Genomic DNA, 13927 nt, shown 5'->3' on the forward strand with positions numbered 1-13927 from the left:
TCTAAAGGACACAATGACTTTGTGAACACTAACATCTGTGCAAAACCTTGTCGTAGAAAATACCCCAACACCAAGTTTGAGCAGACTTTGGCGACATCCTCTAAGGAACAGCCTTTTTGGAATGCTCTCCCAGCACAGATGTTGCATATTTAAAATAACCAAAAGGAGAAGAAAAAAAACTGGAGGAAGTTCTGCGTTGAAAGGAGGGCTGCTCCTCGGTGGGGGTTATCTGTGTCTTCATCCGAAAAGCCAATCCAAGGTAGGCCACTGTTTAACCGAGCAAAAGTAAAGTGATATTCACCATAAAGTCACCCTGTCGCCACTTTGACCTGGCAAGGTGTTTGGTGTCGTGGACAAAGCATATGCAAATGATCCCGTGTTGAGACATACTTTTGAACCATTCTGAATATATGAGCATACAGGAACAAACCTGTTTGCATCCTTATAATTCAATGCAACTGATGAGATGGGTTGATTGTGTCATGTTGTTTCCATAATTGTATGACAAACCATTATAACTTAAAATAACCCCTATTTTTTGCATGTGAAATTTTCTCAGAAACAAATGTTCTATTACCAGAAAAAAAATCTGAACAGTTCTTAAATATAGTGCTTTATTATAATGTATACTACTGGTCACGCTATGCAATGAAAGCCCTAATATCAGCAATTTTCATACACTAATTAAATGATAGAATATTGTCAAAGAGTATTAAAAAAATAAGCTATCAAGACTTACACAGACCCATAAATTCACAAGAATTTCACTGCAATCAAACTATTTTTCATTAGTTTCATTTAATCATTTGCACCACTCATCAGGCATTTTTGAACACTTTTCATGTGCAAATTTCAATTGTCAAAGCATTCAAGTGTGTTTTCCCCAGACGGCATGTTTTGGTTCCCTAGACAAATTCTCAATGGAATTTACAGCTTAGGGTATACAATATACATGGAGAGGCAGAATCGTTCAATGCTTTGCTCTTGCATATTTTTTTTAGATGTGTTCCACTCCATTACCCCATTGGAAGACCAATGACTTTTGACTGACCCGAGTATCACATTTCTTTCAAGATTACTACCTTAATTGTCTGGAAGCGTTTTTTGCGTTTTCCACCCTGCATCTCATTCAAAATGATGTCCACAAGATGGAGATATTCACCAATTTAATCCGGCATTCCCTTATGAGGAAGACAAGATAAGAGTGAGAGATGCAGATAGAGTGATGCTCTACATGCCCGAGTGTGACAGATTGTGTTTGTATGAGACAGTATGTTGTGCCCGAATAACGTCTGAATGTGTCTCTATGTTTATGTGTACAGTCTATGTATCTGAATGTGGGCATGTTTGTGTGCTTCACATGCCTTGTGATGTACTCAGCGGACATACTGTGATAACAGGGAGGTCCCAGAGCTGATTGGAGCAGGTCCCAGGAGCCCAGAGTGGAGGAGAGATCAAAATAGGTCAGAGCCGATGTTTGTGGTTGGGCTCTATGCTGGGTCTTGGTGCAAACCAGGGTTCAGATGTATGACCGCCCTCTTCTCCATGGAGGTAAAAAATTCATTGCCCGCTATTCTTTTCCAAGAGGGCACATGAGTCTGGAGCCCTGCCCTGGACCTCCACATATCAACTTGACCTCCGGCTTTTGAGCCAAACAAATACACACAAACACATTGGAATACATGGTTATAAATGGCTTTCAGAGCAAACACTAAAAAGGTAAGCCCAAGAGGGACATTCACTTAGAAAATTCACACTGAAAATATGCAAAATGAATTGAATTTTTTGCCATGAAAAATCACTATAAAATATAATTTAGCATAAAAGATGTACAAAACATTATATAAAATGTAGTGACTTTCGATTTCGAACAATGTGTATATATCTATTATTGTGCATCTTACTGACTATTTACATTTGGTTGGTTTTATTCAACCAAATGGGATAAGAAATAGTATAATTATTCTGATAAATTACATTTACACACCACTTTCCATGCAGTCCCAAAACCAATTATTTTCTTTTACTTTAAAATAAATGTATCATCTTCATGTTGACAAAAAGCATTAGTTAGATTGTGCAATTGTACCAAATAAAGTTATGATTATAAGGAGAACAACAAAGAGGCAAAAAAATCTAGAATAGTTGAAATAAAAAGAACAAGGATATATACTTGTTTAAAAAAATGAAACCAAGTCTTTTTTTTCATTATTATTCACTGAAGGATCAATAGCAGGCATGAGTCATACTGCTGCTGCTGATTTATAACTGAGACAGAAATAACTAACAGAGAAATCTTCCAAAAAAGAATTTGAGAGGTGAAACAACACAAAGGTAAGGAATCGGAACATATACATCCCATCCTACTTTAGCTTTTCCCCTCATTGATTAATAAGGTATCTTTCAACTGAGAGAGTACTGCACCCTTTCTGAAAGAAATAAAGATTTAATTTCAAATATAGCAATCAAAGTCCATTCTCTTTGTGAGCAAAAGCTGAAAAACATCATTAGGAGGCTTGAAGGATAAAACCAGCATTTCTTGCATGCAGCATAATGGCTAAAGAGCCTTCCTAATGATGCTACAAGTATGAATATATATTTTTTCTCACGGGCACTCACATATTCATCTCTTCTCCATTGTGTCTTCATGTGACTCATTCAAGGGTGCCAACCGGCTAATTCGTGATAACAGTTGATGCCTGAGCTAATTAACATGCATGTTTTAAAACCCTAACAATTAAAGTGCTGAAGGAACAGTAGCACTACAATACTGAATATTGGCCAAATGGTATCACTGCAATGGCACCTGGTGCTCAACGGATATGTCTGGCTACCTTTTGTGCCCATATACTGTGACTTATTGCCCTCCAGCCCAGACCATCTGACCAGAATAGAGGGCTCAAAATGCCAGACTAATAACAGGAGTGAAATCCAGGCAAAGGATTTTAGTAATTATGCCCCACTGTGGGACATAATGGCAAAAAAACAAAACGGAAAAAAAAAGAGGACTTTGCTGAGACAAAGAATACAAAAGAAAAATAGCCATAGCACAATGTGGGTCATTAACTGAGTTTCTATACAGGCCGAGGTTTGAAAAAGTTTATCTGATGCAAGTGTAAGATAATTAGAAGAAGAGTTTTACTCCGGATTGCTCAATTATCTTTTTAAGGAGCACTGGCTGGATGGTCAGTGAGGAATACTCACGTCAAGCATGAAACCAGTTCGTCCGTTTTCAGGATCAAAAGTCTCTATCCGGGACTGACCTACCCTTGAACTGGGTTCCCGGGGAATAGCCTCAATCTCTCTCCAAAAGTGGAGGAAAAGAAACTATTATCTTACAGTCTGCGGAGGAGACGGCGGGCGATGATAGAGAACCCAGCCAGCAAAATTAGGCCGAGGCGGACCACCACGCCAAAGTTTTTTGGCTGAATGACTTTCATATCGTTTGTGTATTTGTGTGTGCTTTTCAACCGTCGACGTGTGTGTTCTTAATTTGCTGCATCCCAGTGTATGTGAGCCCCTCACATTTGGAGCGAAGGAAGGATGCAATTTACATTTTCTCTGCACAGGCATACAAGAGTGGCAACAAATAAAAAAAAAACCTGCGCCTAAAAATAAAATGACTTGAGAATTAATTAAAGTCAGAGAGTGTGCAGCAACAAACAGTGTTGTCCTATTTAGGGCTAATATCAACTCCAGCTAACTAGTGTTGGGAACTTGTGATTGATGGCATCTGTCACTGTTCCTGCTCCGGCATACCTCAACCCTATGCAGCAGTTGCACAGCAGCCAGATACACAGTGCCTGATCTTTTATTCCTTTATTCAAATTGCCATCGATTGAATGGAGTGATCAGAGGTGTTGCCCTCTCTGGAAGACCTTAATCTCTCGCTGACACATGGAAGACTCGCTGGACTTTGATGATGCAGCCGCATATCCTTTCGGGCTTTCAAACAACCCGGCGTGCAGCGCTACCTCCGTCAGCTGTCTGGAGAACAATCATTCAGTACAAAGCACTGTCAAGGCTTCAGCAAGCACAAACCTCACCCCGCCAGCCTCTAATTCAAACCCTGTTCCCCTCCCCGCTGCCTCCTGCTCAGCTGCAATGCACTCTGGGATTGAATAAGCAAATCCCTTATGCAATTAGTGGTGCTTTCAGAGGCCATGGTTTAAGAAATGTGGTGGAATTTGCTACCAGGGTGCCCTCGCGCTATGGCCTGCGAGTGGTTCAGGAGTGCAATGCTCAGGATATTTGCAACTCATTTTCATTTTACTGGCAGTCTAGCGTAAATACAAGAATTTAATAACAATAGCTCGAAAAGGTGACACTATATGTTACGGCAATGTTTCCGTTTTACCGAGCTAAGGCACCTAATTAAAATAAAGTCTCATGAATGTCACAGAAACTAGGAATACTGACTATATGATATGGTCTAAATTAACTCGATAAAACAATTACTCAATGTGAAATCTGGACCTGGTTAATCGAAAACAAAACTGAAGCTTCACTTTTGACAACTGTGTTATTGTGCACACTGCCCTTTATTGAAGATGTATTTGCCTGTGTCGTATGATGTTTGGTAATTAATGAATAATATTTTCTGATCAATTAAATGAAATTGGATAAGTTACTACTGTCCAATTCTAATCTCTCACAGCACCCTATGGTGTGATGTGCCTGACTTCAAAGTACAATGTGTTTACACTACATTGTGTATAATATGTATACATGCATATAATAATAATGTATAATAATACAAATGATTAAAATGTTTAAAAAATAAGAAAGGAACAAGTACAGCACTGTGTGCATAATTTTTGAACTAAAGACTGTTTTTCAAGACCAAAAAGTATGTTTGGAACCTGTAAACATAAATTACCAAAGTTACAAAGCTGTAGTAGTCTTAAAATACATTGCATTCTTAAAGGTACTTGTGGTCCTAAACAAGAGTATAGTCCATGCTTGTTTTATTGAGGGCTATTTTGCTTCTTTACACTCATTACTACTAACATAATTATCCTCTTCATTGTCCCTCTGTGTTTATATTAAATCGGTTTTGCAGATGCGTGTAGATGGAGCTAAGGCTCAATGCTGTTGTTTACTGGATTTTTTATGGCATATAGGCCCAGTGCAGCAATAGTTTTGAGGCATCTTAAGGCATTCTTCTTGAAAGAGTCAGCTCTGAGACATTCGGTCGAAACGCAACGAGTCGATGATATATTTATCCCTCAAATAATCCTCAGGTGTGACTACTTCTCCATTAGAATGATAGATTTGACTTGAATAACACCCACACGGCAACGGATGTCACAGCGGAAAAATGAGCCAGAGTTGTCACAGCAGGGATAGAATGTCATCTGTGTATCAAATGTGATCATCTTCATGGGTGTGTGTACTGTGTGTTTGTGCATGGAGCCGTGTTCAGCATCTCGTAATGTCTTGTGACAGCCGCGCACAACCCATTCCTCACTGTGCGCCATCCTCCACCTGGGAAATGACCATCCCCATCTCACCAGGCCTTGCCATCTACTCTTCGTCATTGTATGTTTCACTCCATCTTTCCATCTAGTGTTGACCTTTCAGACAGAATGTGGTATAATTATAATTTAAGTCTATATATGCTTTTATTTGATACATTATATTTATATATACCAGGGGTCAAGAACCTGCCAGAGAGAGCCATAAACAATTCATATTTTCAAATGTTATTCCTTGAGAGCCAACCTCAGAATTTAAAACTAAAAATACATGAGAATGCATGCATTTTTTAGTCATTTATTTTGATAACATTGTTACGCTGTTGCTAATTAATGAGTATCAATGCTCTCCCACCACTGGTTTCCATATTTTAGCTCACAGGTTAGCGGAGAGCCATATGCACCTATCAAAAGAGCCACATATGGCTTTCAAGCCATAGATTCCCCTACCCATGATATGTCGATACAATCTTACAGCATTTAGGGAGAGGAAAAAAGACAAATTGTGGGCATGTGAATTCTTCCCCAATAAAACAGCAAGGATTAGAATAAATCACAATAATACAACTAGAAATCCAATTGTGTGTGATACACAAAGAATAACACTACAATAGGAAGACATAATTGCCTTTTTTTCTGGAAATGTGTATTTTGCTTTTTCTTGCAAGGGATGCATTTTCTCTTTTTAAAGGCAAAACCTTTCTGTTTCTGTAGTGACATAGTTGCATACTGAAAAATATTTAGTTGTTTGCATTTTGCAGCGTTGATCATATTTAAACATCCTTTCAAACAACCAGCACCTCTTCTGTCAAAGAACTTTGGTACATTGTGTTGGTTGATGCAAAACTAATACCCTATCTTTTGACTGCTCGCTCGGGTATACAAAATAAACACGTTTCTCTCGGCTGCATTGGTAGACATTGTCTGTGCTGACTTTCAGTCTTTTCAAGGGAATACGCTACAATTAAAATTGGCTTTTTTTGAGTTAAGCACTTTGCCTTCTGGGATCAAAATGGGGACCTCAGCAAAGTTGTTGTTTTCTCAGGCTCCATCATTTACCTCAATTCTATCATCACTGACACATTGCTCGCAAAACTTCAAGGCCAAGTCTGCATAAAACAAATCATTCACTGGCGTCAGCAGATAATGTGGGCTTGTGATGCAAATCTGTTTGCCACTTACTTTCCAACTACATTAAATTTGCTTCTGTGACACATGCTTTGATGGCACGTCACCGAGCAAACAAGAAAAAGTGTGTTTGTGTTGGAGTGTGTTTGCCAGTATGTGTCTGTAAGGAATGAAAATGCAGATAACATGATAAAGTGGGTGTTTGTTTATGTGCGTCAGTTGTTTTGTTTTGGGCAGGTACATTTTAAGTAAGTATCTCTTTCTGCAAAGTTTATCTGTACATTTCTGAAGCACCAGATAGTTTGGATTGAACCTAATTTAGTATATAGCTAAAACACAGTGGCGGTCCGTGCATTTTCTCGTAGCGCCTTCAACGAATCAATCCAACCCATGCGACACAAAAAATAATCAATAAATCAATGCACAAAAATGGGTCAAAATCCACTTCCTAGCCACATTTAATGATTAAATACAAATACTGGAGCTTTTGAGACATTACAACCGGGCCAGGGGGGTGATTTCCCTGGGAATAGACAGCGATGGACGTCAATGGCGAAACGGCAAAATTTGCACTAAAATGGGGTAAAATCCACTTCCTAGCAGCATTTAGTCATTAAATACAAACAGTGGAGCTTTTCAGATATCAGAACCGGGCCCACAATTGAAATATTATTTAGGTATAAAGCCATATTTTACTCACCAAAAATCCTTTTTAACTGTACACGATATCCATCCTCCTTTCTTTCTTCCTTCTTTTCTATCGCCATCGAAGCTAATGCTGAAAGTCGAGCCTGTCCTGTTGTATTTCTGGCATAGTCCCTCTTGAAAATGGCTTTAAATCAACACAACAATATATTTGCTTGTGCAGCCCGCTCCAGATACAGTTTGGTAGCTCTGGCTAATCACTAGTCAATCATAGTTGGTGAAAGTGATGACGTATCCCTACGTCTGCAAGAAGGCAATGTGGTGTTGCCAACTCGAAATCTGATTGGTTCAAGCAACAGTCTTATCGATGCTTGTTTAATGCAGCAGAGCCTGCAAGCCTGCAGAACTGATTGTGAAGGCCTTGAGGCAGATTTCTGACCCTGGCAACAAATAATGGCTGAAATGTGATTGATTAAATGATTCAATATGAAAACACATGGAAGCAGTGCAACCAGGGGGGAAAGCAATGAAAGGAAGCTAACAGACAATTTGGAATTATTTAATAAGTATTGATGGACAAAATATAATATATGATTCAGATATTTCTTAGCCCAGCAGAGAAGGCCTTGAAGGCCCTGACGGCCCGCCACTGCTAAAACATATAATGGCATGTAACTGAGATATTACTCATCAAGGGCACGCAATCCATTGAAATTGACTGAAACCTCTCACTACAATGTTTACATGTGAGAAATGAAGTAGTGTGTGCTTTCAAGAGTCTTTTTATCTATTTCATGTGTTGTAAGAACACATCACAAAGCTTTGTTTCATGGAATTTTATTGACAGTGTTTATCGCTGAGCGACCTGGCTCACCCTCATATTCAGCCGCCGGGTCTTTAATTATGATTAGGCTTCTTCACACTGCTCGCCCAACTCATCGCTCAATTACTGCACCATATTGATTTGTTCCCGCAATAACCATCAAGGATGCATGGCCAGGAAATCACTGATATGCGCTTTAATATGACGAATGAGCTTTAATCTAATGTTACATTAAAATGCCATCACACACTGCGATTTGTCAGTGAATTAATGAGCGGAATTGAAAAGCTTGGCAGGGGGAACAAGACTGGTCTTCCTATTTGCTTTTAAACTTCTCATAACTATTGAGCTCGTAACTGCGCTTTGAAACTATGGCTGTTTTTTTCTCCCCATTTAATGGAAGGGATGTACAATATGCTACATTTATAGCAGTCTTATGGTATAGGCAGGCTTGGGAGCATGTGGCAGTGTCAGCACCCTAGTGTGTGTGGCCAGGTTTCCTGGGGCGAGGGCTGTGCTGTGCTCCATACGGAGGGCCTGTGCCGGGAGCCCGGGGGCCACGCAGTCCCAGGTCAGCAGATGGGCCTGTGATTATTATTTTCAGGCTTGTCTTACCTGACCACTTCCTCACTCCATGAACAGCTGTTTCAGTTGCTTCAGTGAGACACTACACAAGCAGCCATTTTTCTTCTGTTCTTTCCTTTGTACATCAGATAAATCTTTGCTGTGAACCTGCTCTGGTCTCTGTCCTCAGGCGAAAAAATTAAACTGGAGGGTTTAGTCTTGATTTTTATTCCCACTGTCTTTTGGGCATTCCAAAATCAAGATTAAACAGACAATTTCCAGGTCGGTGAGTTTGCATGTTCTGCCCGGGCTTGTGTGGGTTTTCTCCAGGTACTCCAGTTTCCTCCCACATCCCAAAAATATGCATGGTAGGCTAGTTGCCTAGGGAGTGTGTATGGTTTGCCGTCTCCCTGTGGCTTACGATACGCCAGGTGACCATAGTGAGCTGGGTTAGGATCCAGCACCTCCCGCGACCCTTCTGAGGATAAGCAGGAAAATGAATCAATGATTTTTTCTGATGCCAGCCCTCCCAGTTTAGATAATTTGATGTCTTTCGTTTCATACTTGATTTATTACAGCTAATCCTAAGATTCTTTATATGAAAATAAACCTAAATAGTTAATGTTCATCTAATTAGTGTTGCCATTAAATAACAGAACACTGAACATAATGTCCCAACAATGAAATGAAATGCCAATAATCTAGTTTTTGCATTACACCAGTTAACAAGTTCCCTGTAGATATAACTCGGTGGAGCACTACAGCGGATATTTTGTTATAAAACAGCTAAAAATGATCATTTTTCTCAACAGGATGCACATGTTTAAAATTGATGCATCAAACACAGGAAGAACATTTTGTTTCCCTGGGTTTTTGTCGGGTCGGGCAATAGTGGTGTGAATGGAACCCCTCTTTAGTCTACCAATTCATCACACGGCAGGGGATGTTGTTGTACAGCACCTGGTGTTCACACTATTTCAGTGTTCTAAGTATGCCTGGTACAAACCATTTGTTCTCTATCCCACAAAGCTTGCAAGGCCTCATTACTGACCCATTATTCTTCAACTTTTCGAAGTAGTAAGTCATTTTAATCCTTATTTGAAATCAAATTGCTCTTCCCGTTTTATAGTAAGTAGGCCATGAACAAAAAGCATCAAACTGCCATTTGAAAACACCCAACAAGCTTGAATTTTTTATGGAGTAGTTTCTGAATCATAGCAGAAGGTTTTACAGTTACAGGCTTTTTGTTATGAGGGAACTGGATCATCAGTCTGGGATACAAATCCAAGACAGAGAATCTTTTGCAGAGAACAAATGAGTCAAGTAAAAGAATAAAAAATGAAAACAATAAATTAATATATTTACAACGCCACATTACGCTACAACTGTTTGCCTAAAGTCAGCTGTGAAAGGCTCCAGCACCCCCCACGACCCTTGTAACAATAAGTGGTATGGAAGATGAATCAACAAATGACTTGTACATGCTCTCATTTGTAAAAGAGAAAATGAGGCAAAGTTTCACTATCCAAAGTCTATGGGCAGCGCATAAAAAATAAGAAAAAAAATATCCTTGTAGAAAGATAAAATACACCCGTAAGGTCGGTCTCTGCTACAGAGCGGTTGATCCAACGCTTCTTTTCATCCAGCCGCTACATTTAGATTCCTGGCTCCTCCTTCAAATCCCACAGTGTGCTCTCAAGGAAATGTGTGGAAATGAATTATGGAAATTTTTGATGGGAAACTCGGTGCATTAGTGTTTCATTTAGCGCGCTCGTATCCAGAAGCGAAGCTCTGACCTGCGAGGGACTGAGCTGGAAATATAACTCTCTGTGGCAGGGGAGCCCATGGGGGGTGCATCTCCCAGTCAGGGCACGGGCTGGTCCATTTATCTGGCAGTGGCCTATGCCTGTCTGATGCAAGCTCTCTCACAGGTGGATTTATCACCGCTGCCCGCAGCTGCAGGCCTACGAACTCAATTCAGGCCTCAATATTTTATTCTGGCTAAGCACGGAAACCTCTGCTGACTCTCCTCAACCTTTCCACCTACAGGTTTCCTCCTATGGACTCCGTCCTTCCTTTGCCGTTTCAAAGAAGGCTTGCAAACAGTGAACTCATAATTATTTTATCGATGGAGCTTGTTTCCTCTTTTTTTTTTAAAGAAAAGTGACTCTCCAGTGCATATATTTCTTTAATAATATATATGCAGTGTGTTTAAATCTCACTGATTTGCTGTTATTGTGAGTTTTATTTTTTCATGAATCCTACTGGAAAGAACAATTTTGCCCCTAGAAACCAACCCAATAAGCTCATTGATCCATCACTCACATTGGATTGGATTGGATTGGATTGGATAACTTTATTCATCCCGTATTCGGGAAATTTCATTGTGACAGTAGCAGAGGGTGATTAGACAGAACAACAAAGCAAAAGCACAAAGTACAAAGCAAATCAAAGTAAATTGGATCATTAAGAATCAACAAATCAAATCATTAAGACAGAAAAGCAGCAAAAACACAAAACGAGCAAGAGTGGACGGAGCTACCGCCGCCGGCTGCCACTTGAACGGCGCCATCTTGGTTCCGGTAGCTAAAACGGATACAGACTCAAAAAGACGTTGTAAAGTTGGACAAAAACTGGAGCCACACACAGGAAGTCTTCCACAAGATGGGGAACATCCACCAAACCAAAATGTACTATACGAGATTAAGACTATAAACATTTTAAGCGCGTTTGTCACGTTCCCTGATACATTAATTTTTTCACATTTCAAAGTGCGAATGTGCTGTCAGGTTGATTCAGGTAACAAATTTCTCTTTTGAGAAATACGTTGCCAAAGCCAACTGGTCCTCATGTAGGAGGCAAAGCCTTCGGCCAATGGCAAGCTGATCTCGGCCTGCTGTCGCCAGCGACAGCGTGCCCTCTTTATGGTTGAGCTACGCTTCCACTCTGAGTCTGTCACGCCATCCTGTGGCGCGTACCTGGCAAACGTCACAGCGGCGTGCCAAGGAAGATTTATACCTGGTGTTTGACCTACTTGAGTTTGTGTCTATATTAGCAAGGGGAAGTGCTTGATCAAGGGGGAGGGAAAGGTCACAAAGATCCCAGGTCTTCCTCTGATGCGCGAGCATGATGGAAGCGGCTAATTTAATGAGCAACAGTTGTCCCCTTGGCTGCTACAGATGGCACACCGTGGCTCAGCTCATAGCCGTCTGGAAACATTGGCTTATCGGCATCCGCACCATTCCCTTACAGCTATAGCTTCTAATACCGCACAGATGCAAAGCTAATTCACTCCGAATTGTTTGGAGAATGTCCAACAATGAAAAGCACCACCTTTTATCAATATTCAGCCTTTTTAGGGGGGGGGGGGGGACCAGCAGTATTTTACTACTACTTACTCATTCTTCAAAGCATTTGACCTACAAAAGTTATGGCAGTCCATAGGAATGCAGCAAAAAGTTGCAATAAACTAAATTGAAAGACATTTTTATTTGTGGTGGAGTTTTTCTTCTGCCGCTGCCTTTTCATCATTTTAGTCATCTATTCTCACCTGTGTGTTACGGTAATCCTCATGGAAAAGTCCGACACCTGGGTTTTCTCAGAACAACACGATTAAACCTTATATATTTTTCATAGCGGCATTAAATGACTACAGGTAAGTCACTTGGCACTGAAGCAAAAAGAATTTGATGTCTGCAGAATGAGACACAGGAGAAATGTGTTGGTGTGCTGTGTAATTTGCATGATAGAATAACCTTCTTTGTGTTTGGAAGGAAAATAAGATAATGTATTCACTGTATTTGTGGTCATGCTCCTCAGTTTTTATCACCCAGAGACTAGCGTTAAATCACCTCACTGGGGGAATGAGTCGCAGGAAAGGAGGAAGAAATGAAGCAGCTTCTGGATCTAATGAATTCCAGGGAGAAAATACATGCCTTTGAATAAAGCCCTAATCGTAAATTAAGTGGTTGTTGCCGTCATACCTTTTTTTGTAGAACATAGCCACAGACACAGGCCTGCCAATGTGCGTGCTCAAATTATTTCCTCAGCTCAAGCAACAATAGAACAAAGATAAGAGGTAAGCTAGCCGGTCCTCAGCCAGTCCCGTTAAAAGATAGGACAGTGTTCATTTCCAACTAATCCCTTGTTTCAATCCCCACTTCATTTGCTGTGCAGACTCAAGCTTGGAGGGTCAAAGCGAAATAGGGAATCTGTGGGAAGGTCACCTCGGAACGCCTCTGTTTGCCGCTCTGATCCCACAAATGTGAATTGTATTGGAGCGCCATGATGAATCACCCCATGTTCAGCATCTTTAAAGTGCCTGTTCATTATCATGTTTTTCTCCTCACCAATGGTAGCACGAGACTTGCGACGTTGAACAAGGTAGAGCAACCGTTGGAACAAAGACGAGGCTAAGTTTCTCTTAGCGATATAATCCCACTGAGCCTTCTTTGAAGGAGTTCTTACACCAGGAAGGTGGAGAGGGCAGATTTTAATCAATACAGGAAAACAAGGAGCTCAGGGGACGTGAGGAGCCTACCAGTCAGGACGAAGATTAAACGCCTCTGTCTAAAGCATGCTCGGTTGATGTCAGAAAGTCGGGGAACTTCAAATCCATCTATCAAAGGGGTATCAAACTGTGTTTTTCTAACAACACAGTGTTATATGACATGTATTCTCCCTTACAGCTGTAGGTGAGGAGGCGGATCATAAATCATACCAAGCAAAGCTCAGCTTGACCTCTAAACGTTTGTATATTGGGCTATTCTGATCCAGCTTGGATCTTTTTTGGCCTCACTAGGTACATTTACTATATTTTGAACAATGGATAAGTAATCCCAAAGGACTGACTCTACATAACAATCTCTGGCTTGCACTGTTTTTTGGCTCTTGTACTTTTTAGTACAAAAGAAGTGAAGATAGACTGCAACACTTCTCAACTCTCAACACTGCACTTAATAAACTTGAGAAAAACTAAACCAGTACAGCTTGCACAATTGAGTGCAGAACTTTAAGCAAAAAAAATGAAAACAAACAAGGTGTCCAGATTTTTCCCATACAGTTCAGTCGTTTTTAAGAACGTGTTTACTCTAATCCTATAACGTGAATAACACGTAAGTGAATATTATAGACTTAAAGAACACAGAATATCTGTGCCACATTGCCTATGCCATTTTTCAATTGACCTCCATTTGTAACTATTTCCCTGTCAGCCAATCAATGAACAACATTGTTTCATGCTCCTGTGAGCAGGTCACTATGGAAGACGTCATCCAGGAGGGGACCTACA

Source organism: Stigmatopora argus, chromosome 3 (genome assembly GCF_051989625.1).
Source record: "Stigmatopora argus isolate UIUO_Sarg chromosome 3, RoL_Sarg_1.0, whole genome shotgun sequence".
Taxonomy (NCBI): Eukaryota; Metazoa; Chordata; class Actinopteri; order Syngnathiformes; family Syngnathidae; genus Stigmatopora; species Stigmatopora argus.